The sequence below is a fragment of the Haliotis rufescens genome, unplaced genomic scaffold (assembly GCF_023055435.1).
Source record: "Haliotis rufescens isolate VD_foot unplaced genomic scaffold, xgHalRufe1.0.p SCAF_14, whole genome shotgun sequence".
Classification (NCBI taxonomy): Eukaryota; Metazoa; Mollusca; class Gastropoda; order Lepetellida; family Haliotidae; genus Haliotis; species Haliotis rufescens.
The window spans coordinates 20,532,964-20,545,456 of NW_025963824.1; positions in this window are offsets into that span (position 1 = coordinate 20,532,964).

Consider the following 12,493-nt stretch of genomic DNA (forward strand, 5'->3'; position numbering starts at 1 on the left):
ATATGTGGAATAAAAAATTTCTTGTAATTTTGATGAATTTGACCACCCCGGTGTGGTGAAAATTTACAATTCTGGGAATAATTTGCACACTTCTTAAAATTCCAAATTTTAGGCTCAAAAAAGACTTTTGAACATCTATGCACACTGCGCAAATGATATGGGGACTAAATATTTTTTGTCTAATTTTTCTGATTTTGACCACCCCGGGGTGGTGAAAATTTACAATTCTGGCATGAATTTGCACACTTCTTAAAATTCCAAATTTTAGGCTCAAAAAAGACTTTGGAACATCTATGGACACTGCGCAAATGATATGTGGACTAAAAAACTTTCTTGTAATTTTGATGATTTTGAGCACCCCGGGGTGGTGAAAATTTACAATTCTGGCATGAATTTACACATTTGTCAAAATTCCCAAATTTAGGCTCAAAATAGACTTTTGAACATCTGTGGACACTGCGCAAATGATACGGGGACTAAATATTTTTTGTCTAATTTTGATGATTTTGACCACCCCGGGGTGGTGAAAATTTACAATTCTGGCATGAATTTGCACACTTCTTAAAATTCCAAATTTTAGGCTCAAAAAAGACTTTTGAACGTCTATGGACACTGCGCAAATGATATGTGGAATAAAAAATTTCTTGTAATTTTGATGAATTTGACCACCCCGGTGTGGTGAAAATTTACAATTCTGGGAATAATTTGCACATTTGTCAAAATTCCAAAATTTAGGCTCAAAATAGACTTTTGAACATCTGTGGACACTGCGCAAATGATACGGGGACTAAATATTTGTTGTCAAATTTTGAAGATTTTGACCACCCCGGGGTGGTGAAAATTTATAATTCTGGCATAAACTTGCATACTTCTTAAAATTCCAAATTTTAGGCTCAAAAAAGACTTTTGAACATCTATGGACACTGCGCAAATGATATGGGGACTAAACATTTTTTGTCTAATTTTTCTGATTTTGCCCATTCCCGGGGTGGTGAAAATTTACAATTCTGGCAAGAATTTGCACACTTCTTAAAATTCCAAATTTTAGGCTCAAAAAAGACTTTTGAACATCTATGGATACTGCGGAAATGATATGTGGAATAAAAAAATTCGTGTAATTTTGATGAATTTGAGCACCCCGGGACATCTGTGGACACTGCGCAAATGATATGGGGACTAAATATTTTTTGTCTAATTTTGATGATTTTGACCACCCCGGGGTGGTGAAAATTTACAATTCTGGCATGAATTTGCACACTTCTGAAAATTCCAAATTTTAGGCTCAAAAAGGACTTTTGAACATCTATGGATACTGCGGAAATGATATGTGGAATAAAAAATTTCTTGTAATTTTGATGAATTTGACCACCCCGGTGTGGTGAAAATTTACAATTCTGGGAATAATTTGCACATTTGTCAAAATTCCAAAATTTAGGCTCAAAATAGACTTTTGAACATCTATGCACACTGCGCAAATGATATGGGGACTAAATATTTTTTGTCTAATTTTTCTGATTTTGACCACCCCGGGGTGGTGAAAATTTACAATTCTGGCATGAATTTGCACACTTCTTAAAATTCCAAATTTTAGGCTCAAAAAAGACTTTGGAACATCTATGGACACTGTGCAAATGATATGTGGACTAAAAAACTTTCTTGTAATTTTGATGATTTTGAGCACCCCGGGGTGGTGAAAATTTACAATTCTGGCATGAATTTACACATTTGTCAAAATTCCCAAATTTAGGCTAAAAATAGACTTTTGAACATCTGTGGACACTGCGCAAATGATACGGGGACTAAATATTTTTTGTCTAATTTTTCTGATTTTGACCACCCCGGGGTGGTGAAAATTTACAATTCTGGCATTAATTTACACATTTGTCAAAATTCCCAAATTTAGGCTCAAAATAGACTTTTGAACATCTGTGGACACTGCGCAAATGATATGGGGACTAAATATTTGTTGTCAAATTTTGAAGATTTTGACCACCCCGGGGTGGTGAAAATTTATAATTCTGGCATAAATTTGCATACTTCTTAAAATTCCAAATTTTAGGCTCAAAAAAGGCATTTGAACATCTATGGACACTGCGCAAATCATATGTGGACTAAAAAAAATTCTTGTAATTTTGATGAATTTGACCACCCCGGTGTGGTGAAAATTTACAATTCTGGGAATAATTTGCACATTTGTCAAAATTCCAAAATTTAGGCTCAAAATAGACTTTTGAACATCTGTGGACACTGCGCAAATGATAGGGGGATAAATATTTTTTGTCTAATTTTTCTGATTTTGACCACCCCGGGGTGGTGAAAATTTACAATTCTGGCATGAATTTGCATACTTCTTAAAATTCCAAATTTTAGGCTCAAAAAAGACATTTGAACATCTATGGACACTGCGCAAATCATATGTGGACTAAAAACATTTCGTGTAATTTTGATGATTTTGAGCACCCCGGGGTGGTGAAAATTTACAATTCCGGCATGAATTTGCACACTTCTTAAAATTCCAAATTTTAGGCTCAAAAAAGACTTTTGAACATCTGTGGACACTGCGCAAATGATATATGGACCAAAAAAGTTTCGTGTAATTTTGATGATTTTGACCACCCCGGGGTGGTGAAAATTTACAATTCTGGCATGAATTTCAACATTTGTCGAAATTCCCAAATTTAGGCTCAAAAAGGACTTTTGAACATCTGTGGACACTGTGCAAATGATATGGGGACTAAATATTTTTTGTCTAATTTTGATGATTTTGACCACCCCGGGGTGGTGAAAATTTACAATTCTGGCATGAATTTGCACACTTCTTAAAATTCCAAATTTTAGGCTCAAAAAAGACTTTTGAACATCTGTGGACACTGCGCAAATGATATGGGGACTAAATATTTTTTGTCTAATTTTGATGATTTTGACCACCCCGGGGTGGTGAAAATTTACAATTCTGGCATGAATTTGCACACTTCTGAAAATTCAAAATTTTAGGCTCAAAAAGGACTTTTGAACATCTATGGATACTGCGGAAATGATATGTGGAATAAAAAATTTCTTGTAATTTTGATGAATTTGACCACCCCGGTGTGGTGAAAATTTACAATTCTGGGAATAATTTGCACACTTCTTAAAATTCCAAATTTTAGGCTCAAAAAAGACTTTTGAACATCTATGCACACTGCGCAAATGATATGGGGACTAAATATTTTTTGTCTAATTTTTCTGATTTTGACCACCCCGGGGTGGTGAAAATTTACAATTCTGGCATGAATTTGCACACTTCTTAAAATTCCAAATTTTAGGCTCAAAAAAGACTTTGGAACATCTATGGACACTGCGCAAATGATATGTGGACTAAAAAACTTTCTTGTAATTTTGATGATTTTGAGCACCCCGGGGTGGTGAAAATTTACAATTCTGGCATGAATTTACACATTTGTCAAAATTCCCAAATTTAGGCTCAAAATAGACTTTTGAACATCTGTGGACACTGCGCAAATGATACGGGGACTAAATATTTTTTGTCTAATTTTTCTGATTTTGACCACCCCGGGGTGGTGAAAATTTACAATTCTGGCATGAATTTGCACACTTCTTAAAATTCCAAATTTTAGGCTCAAAAAAGACTTTTGAACGTCTATGGACACTGCGCAAATGATATGTGGAATAAAAAATTTCGTGTAATTTTGATGAATTTGACCACCCCGGTGTGGTGAAAATTTACAATTCTGGGAATAATTTGCACATTTGTCAAAATTCCAAAATTTAGGCTCAAAATAGACTTTTGAACATCTGTGGACACTGCGCAAATGATACGGGGACTAAATATTTGTTGTCAAATTTTGAAGATTTTGACCACCCCGGGGTGGTGAAAATTTATAATTCTGGCATAAACTTGCATACTTCTTAAAATTCCAAATTTTAGGCTCAAAAAAGACTTTTGAACATCTATGGACACTGCGCAAATGATATGGGGACTAAACATTTTTTGTCTAATTTTTCTGATTTTGCCCATTCCCGGGGTGGTGAAAATTTACAATTCTGGCAAGAATTTGCACACTTCTTAAAATTCCAAATTTTAGGCTCAAAAAAGACTTTTGAACATCTATGGATACTGCGGAAATGATATGTGGAATAAAAAAATTCGTGTAATTTTGATGAATTTGAGCACCCCGGGACATCTGTGGACACTGCGCAAATGATATGGGGACTAAATATTTTTTGTCTAATTTTGATGATTTTGACCACCCCGGGGTGGTGAAAATTTACAATTCTGGCATGAATTTGCACACTTCTGAAAATTCAAAATTTTAGGCTCAAAAAGGACTTTTGAACATCTATGGATACTGCGGAAATGATATGTGGAATAAAAAATTTCTTGTAATTTTGATGAATTTGACCACCCCGGTGTGGTGAAAATTTACAATTCTGGGAATAATTTGCACATTTGTCAAAATTCCAAAATTTAGGCTCAAAATAGACTTTTGAACATCTATGCACACTGCGCAAATGATATGGGGACTAAATATTTTTTGTCTAATTTTTCTGATTTTGACCACCCCGGGGTGGTGAAAATTTACAATTCTGGCATGAATTTGCACACTTCTTAAAATTCCAAATTTTAGGCTCAAAAAAGACTTTGGAACATCTATGGACACTGTGCAAATGATATGTGGACTAAAAAAATTTCTTGTAATTTTGATGATTTTGAGCACCCCGGGGTGGTGAAAATTTACAATTCTGGCATGAATTTACACATTTGTCAAAATTCCCAAATTTAGGCTAAAAATAGACTTTTGAACATCTGTGGACACTGCGCAAATGATACGGGGACTAAATATTTTTTGTCTAATTTTTCTGATTTTGACCACCCCGGGGTGGTGAAAATTTACAATTCTGGCATTAATTTACACATTTGTCAAAATTCCCAAATTTAGGCTCAAAATAGACTTTTGAACATCTGTGGACACTGCGCAAATGATATGGGGACTAAATATTTGTTGTCAAATTTTGAAGATTTTGACCACCCCGGGGTGGTGAAAATTTATAATTCTGGCATAAATTTGCATACTTCTTAAAATTCCAAATTTTAGGCTCAAAAAAGGCATTTGAACATCTATGGACACTGCGCAAATCATATGTGGACTAAAAAAAATTCTTGTAATTTTGATGAATTTGACCACCCCGGGGTGGTGAAAATTTACAATTCTGGGAATAATTTGCACATTTGTCAAAATTCCAAAATTTAGGCTCAAAATAGACTTTTGAACATCTGTGGACACTGCGCAAATGATAGGGGGATAAATATTTTTTGTCTAATTTTTCTGATTTTGACCACCCCGGGGTGGTGAAAATTTACAATTCTGGCATGAATTTGCACACTTCTGAAAATTCCAAATTTTAGGCTCAAAAAGGACTTTTGAACATCTATGGATACTAAGGAAATGATATGTGGAATAAAAAATTTCTTGTAATTTTGATGAATTTGACCACCCCGGGGTGGTGAAAATTTACAATTCTGGCAAGAATTTGCACATTTGTCAAAATTCCCAAATTTAGGCTCAAAATAGACTTTTGAACATCTGTGGACACTGCGCAAATGATACGGGGACTAAATATTTGTTGTCAAATTTTGAAGATTTTGACCACCCCGGGATGGTAAAAATTTATAATTCTGGCATAAAATTGCATACTTCTTAAAATTCCAAATTTTAGGCTCAAAAAAGACATTTGAACATCTATGGACACTGCGCAAATCATATGTGGACTAAAAACATTTCGTGTAATTTTGATGATTTTGAGCACCCCGGGGTGGTGAAAATTTACAATTCCGGCATGAATTTGCACACTTCTTAAAATTCGAAATTTTAGGCTCAAAAAAGACTTTTGAACATCTGTGGACACTGCGCAAATGATATATGGACCAAAAAAGTTTCGTGTAATTTTGATGATTTTGACCACCCCGGGGTGGTGAAAATTTACAATTCTGGCATGAATTTCAACATTTGTCGAAATTCCCAAATTTAGGCTCAAAAAGGACTTTTGAACATCTGTGGACACTGTGCAAATGATATGGGGACTAAATATTTTTTGTCTAATTTTGATGATTTTGACCACCCCGGGGTGGTGAAAATTTACAATTCTGGCATGAATTTGCACACTTCTTAAAATTCCAAATTTTAGGCTCAAAAAAGACTTTTGAACATCTATGGATACTGCGGAAATGATATGTGGAATAAAAAAATTCTTGTAATTTTGATGAATTTGACCACCCCGGTGTCGTGAAAATTTACAATTCTGGGAATAATTTGCACATTTGTCAAAATTCCAAAATTTAGGCTCAAAATAGACTTTTGAACATCTGTGGACACTGCGCAAATGATATGGGGACTAAATATTTTTTGTCTAATTTTGATGATTTTGACAACCCCGGGGTGGTGAAAATTTACAATTCTGGCATGAATTTGCACACTTCTGAAAATTCCAAATTTTAGGCTCAAAAAGGACTTTTGAACATCTATGGATACTGCGGAAATGATATGTGGAATAAAAAAATTCTTGTAATTTTGATGATTTTGACCACCCCGGTGTGGTGAAAATTTACAATTCTGGGAATAATTTGCACATTTGTCAAAATTCCCAAATTTAGGCTCAAAATAGACTTTTGAACATCTATGCACACTGCGCAAATGATATGGGGACTAAATATTTTTTGTCTAATTTTTCTGATTTTGACAACCCTGGGGTGGTGAAAATTTACAATTCTGGCATGAATTTGCACACTTCTTAAAATTCCAAATTTTAGGCTCAAAAAAGACTTTTGAACATCTATGGACACTGCGCAAATGATATGTGGACTAAAAAAACTTCTTGTAATTTTGATGATTTTGAGCACCCCGGGGTGGTGAAAATTTACAATTCTGGCATGAATTTACACATTTGTCAAAATTCCCAAAGCTAGGCTCAAAAAAGACATTTGAACATATGTGGACACTGCGCAAATGATATGGGGACTAAATATTTGTTGTCAAATTTTGAAGGTTTTGAGCACCCCGGGGTGGTAAAAATTTATAATTCTGGCATAAATTTGCATACTTTTTAAAATTCCAAATTTTAGGCTCAAAAAAGACATTTGAACATCTATGGACACTGCGCAAATCATATGTGGACTAAAAACATTTCTTGTAATTTTGATGATTTTGACCACCCTGGGGTGGTGAAAATTTACAATTCTGGCATGAATTTGCACACTTCTTAAAATTCCAAATTTTAGGCTCAAAAAAGACTTTTGAACATCTATGGACACTGCGCAAATGATATGTGGACTAAAAAAATTTCGTGTAATTTTGATGATTTTGAGCACCCTGGGGTGGTGAAAATTTACAATTCTGGCAGGAATTTACACATTTGTCAAAATTCCCAAATTTAGGCTCAAAATAGACTTTTGAACATCTATGCACACTGCGCAAATGATATGGGGACTAAATATTTTTTGTCTAATTTTTCTGATTTTGACAACCCTGGGGTGGTGAAAATTTACAATTCTGGCATGAATTTGCACACTTCTTAAAATTCCAAATTTTAGGCTCAAAAAAGACTTTTGAACATCTATGGATACTGCGGAAATGATATGTGGAATAAAAAAATTCTTGTAATTTTGATGAATTTGACCACCCCGGTGTCGTGAAAATTTACAATTCTGGGAATAATTTGCACATTTGTCAAAATTCCAAAATTTAGGCTCAAAATAGACTTTTGAACATCTGTGGACACTGCGCAAATGATATGGGGACTAAATATTTTTTGTCTAATTTTGATGATTTTGACAACCCCGGGGTGGTGAAAATTTACAATTCTGGCATGAATTTGCACACTTCTGAAAATTCCAAATTTTAGGCTCAAAAAGGACTTTTGAACATCTATGGATACTGCGGAAATGATATGTGGAATAAAAAAATTCTTGTAATTTTGATGATTTTGACCACCCCGGTGTGGTGAAAATTTACAATTCTGGGAATAATTTGCACATTTGTCAAAATTCCCAAATTTAGGCTCAAAATAGACTTTTGAACATCTATGCACACTGCGCAAATGATATGGGGACTAAATATTTTTTGTCTAATTTTTCTGATTTTGACAACCCTGGGGTGGTGAAAATTTACAATTCTGGCATGAATTTGCACACTTCTTAAAATTCCAAATTTTAGGCTCAAAAAAGACTTTTGAACATCTATGGACACTGCGCAAATGATATGTGGACTAAAAAAACTTCTTGTAATTTTGATGATTTTGAGCACCCCGGGGTGGTGAAAATTTACAATTCTGGCATGAATTTACACATTTGTCAAAATTCCCAAAGCTAGGCTCAAAAAAGACATTTGAACATATGTGGACACTGCGCAAATGATATGGGGACTAAATATTTGTTGTCAAATTTTGAAGGTTTTGAGCACCCCGGGGTGGTAAAAATTTATAATTCTGGCATAAATTTGCATACTTTTTAAAATTCCAAATTTTAGGCTCAAAAAAGACATTTGAACATCTATGGACACTGCGCAAATCATATGTGGACTAAAAACATTTCTTGTAATTTTGATGATTTTGACCACCCTGGGGTGGTGAAAATTTACAATTCTGGCATGAATTTGCACACTTCTTAAAATTCCAAATTTTAGGCTCAAAAAAGACTTTTGAACATCTATGGACACTGCGCAAATGATATGTGGACTAAAAAAATTTCGTGTAATTTTGATGATTTTGAGCACCCCGGGGTGGTGAAAATTTACAATTCTGGCAGGAATTTACACATTTGTCAAAATTCCCAAATTTAGGCTCAAAATAGACTTTTGAACATCTATGCACACTGCGCAAATGATATGGGGACTAAATATTTTTTGTCTAATTTTTCTGATTTTGACAACCCTGGGGTGGTGAAAATTTACAATTCTGGCATGAATTTGCACACTTCTTAAAATTCCAAATTTTAGGCTCAAAAAAGACTTTTGAACATCTATGGACACTGCGCAAATGATATGTGGACTAAAAAAACTTCTTGTAATTTTGATGATTTTGAGCACCCCGGGGTGGTGAAAATTTACAATTCTGGCATGAATTTACACATTTGTCAAAATTCCCAAAGTTAGGCTCAAAAAAGACTTTTGAACATATGTGGACACTGCGCAAATGATATGGGGACTAAATATTTGTTGTCAAATTTTGAAGGTTTTGAGCACCCCGGGGTGGTAAAAATTTATAATTCTGGCATAAATTTGCATACTTCTTAAAATTCCAAATTTTAGGCTCAAAAAAGACTTTTGAACATCTATGGACACTGCGCAAATCATATGTGGACTAAAAACATTTCGTGTAATTTTGATGATTTTGAGCACCCCGGGGTGGTGAAAATTTACAATTCTGGCAGGAATTTGCACACTTCTTAAAATTCCAAATTTTAGGCTCAAAAAAGACTTTTGAACATCTATGGACACTGCGCAAATGATATGTGGACTAAAAAAATTTCGTGTAATTTTGATGATTTTGAGCACCCCGGGGTGGTGAAAATTTACGATTCTGGCAGGAATTTACACATTTGTCAAAATTCCCAAATTTAGGCTCAAAATAGACTTTTGAACATCTGTGGACACTGCGCAAATGATATGGGGACTAAATATTTTTTGTCTAATTTTGATGATTTTGACCACCCCGGGGTGGTGAAAATTTACAATTCTGGCATGAATTTGCACACTTCTTAAAATTCCAAATTTTAGGCTCAAAAAGGACTTTTGAACATCTATGGATACTGCGGAAATGATATGTGGAATAAAAAATTTCTTGTAATTTTGATGAATTTGAGCACCCCGGGGTGGTGAAAATTTACAATTCTGGCAGGAATTTACACATTTGTCAAAATTCCCAAATTTAGGCTCAAAATAGACTTTTGAACATCTGTGGACACTGCGCAAATGATATGGGGACTAAATATTTTTTGTCTAATTTTGATGATTTTGACCACCCCGGGGTGGTGAAAATTTACAATTCTGGCATGAATTTGCACACTTCTGAAAATTCCAAATTTTAGGCTCAAAAAGGACTTTTGAACATCTATGGATACTGCGGAAATGATATGTGGAATAAAAAATTTCTTGTAATTTTGATGAATTTGACCACCCCGGTGTGGTGAAAATTTACAATTCTGGGAATAATTTGCACACTTCTTAAAATTCCAAATTTTAGGCTCAAAAAAGACTTTTGAACATCTATGCACACTGCGCAAATGATATGGGGACTAAATATTTTTTGTCTAATTTTTCTGATTTTGACCACCCCGGGGTGGTGAAAATTTACAATTCTGGCATGAATTTGCACACTTCTTAAAATTCCAAATTTTAGGCTCAAAAAAGACTTTGGAACATCTATGGACACTGCGCAAATGATATGTCGACTAAAAAAATTTCTTGTAATTTTGATGATTTTGACCACCCCGGGGTGGTGAAAATTTACAATTCTGGCATGAATTTACACATTTGTCAAAATTCCCAAATTTAGGCTCTAAATAGACTTTTGAACATCTGTGGACACTGCGCAAATGATATGGGGACTAAATATTTTTTGTCTAATTTTGATGATTTTGACCACCCCGGGGTGGTGAAAATTTACAATTCTGGCATGAATTTGCACACTTCTTAAATTCCAAATTTTAGGCTCAAAAAAGACTTTTGAACGTCTATGGACACTGCGCAAATGATATGTGGAATAAAAAATTTCTTGTAATTTTGATGAATTTGACCACCCCGGGGTGGTGAAAATTTACAATTCTGGGAATAATTTGCACATTTGTCAAAATTCCAAAATTTAGGCTCAAAATAGACTTTTGAACATCTGTGGACACTGCGCAAATGATACGGGGACTAAATATTTGTTGTCAAATTTTGAAGATTTTGACCACCCCGGGGTGGTGAAAATTTATAATTCTGGCATAAACTTGCATACTTCTTAAAATTCCAAATTTTAGGCTCAAAAAAGACTTTTGAACATCTATGGACACTGCGCAAATGATATGGGGACTAAACATTTTTTGTCTAATTTTTCTGATTTTGACCATTCCCGGGGTGGTGAAAATTTACAATTCTGGCAAGAATTTGCACACTTCTTAAAATTCCAAATTTTAGGCTCAAAAAAGACTTTTGAACATCTATGGATACTGCGGAAATGATATGTGGAATAAAAAAATTCGTGTAATTTTGATGAATTTGACCACCCCGGGACATCTGTGGACACTGCGCAAATGATAGGGGGACTAAATATTTTTTGTCTAATTTTGATGATTTTGACAACCCCGGGGTGGTGAAAATTTACAATTCTGGCATGAATTTGCACACTTCTGAAAATTCCAAATTTTAGGCTCAAAAAGGACTTTTGAACATCTATGGATACTAAGGAAATGATATGTGGAATAAAAAATTTCTTGTAATTTTGATGAATTTGACCACCCCGGTGTGGTGAAAATTTACAATTCTGGGAATAATTTGCACATTTGTCAAAATTCCAAAATTTAGGCTCAAAATAGACTTTTGAACATCTATGCACACTGCGCAAATGATATGGGGACTAAATATTTTTTGTCTAATTTTTCTGATTTTGACAACCCTGGGGTGGTGAAAATTTACAATTCTGGCATGAATTTGCACACTTCTTAAAATTCCAAATTTTAGGCTCAAAAAAGACTTTTGAACATCTATGGACACTGCGCAAATGATATGTGGACTAAAAAAATTTCTTGTAATTTTGATGATTTTGAGCACCCCGGGGTGGTGAAAATTTACAATTCTGGCATGAATTTACACATTTGTCAAAATTCCCAAAGCTAGGCTCAAAAAAGACATTTGAACATATGTGGACACTGCGCAAATGATATGGGGACTAAATATTTGTTGTCAAATTTTGAAGGTTTTGAGCACCCCGGGGTGGTAAAAATTTATAATTCTGGCATAAATTTGCATACTTCTTAAAATTCCAAATTTTAGGCTCAAAAAAGACATTTGAACATCTATGGACACTGCGCAAATCATATGTGGACTAAAAACATTTCGTGTAATTTTGATGATTTTGACCACCCTGGGGTGGTGAAAATTTACAATTCTGGCATGAATTTGCACACTTCTTAAAATTCCAAATTTTAGGCTCAAAAAAGACTTTTGAACATCTATGGACACTGCGCAAATGATATGTGGACTAAAAAAATTTCGTGTAATTTTGATGATTTTGAGCACCCCGGGGTGGTGAAAATTTACAATTCTGGCAGGAATTTACACATTTGTCAAAATTCCCAAATTTAGGCTCAAAATAGACTTTTGAACATCTATGCACACTGCGCAAATGATATGGGGACTAAATATTTTTTGTCTAATTTTTCTGATTTTGACAACCCTGGGGTGGTGAAAATTTACAATTCTGGCATGAATTTGCACACTTCTTAAAATTCCAAATTTTA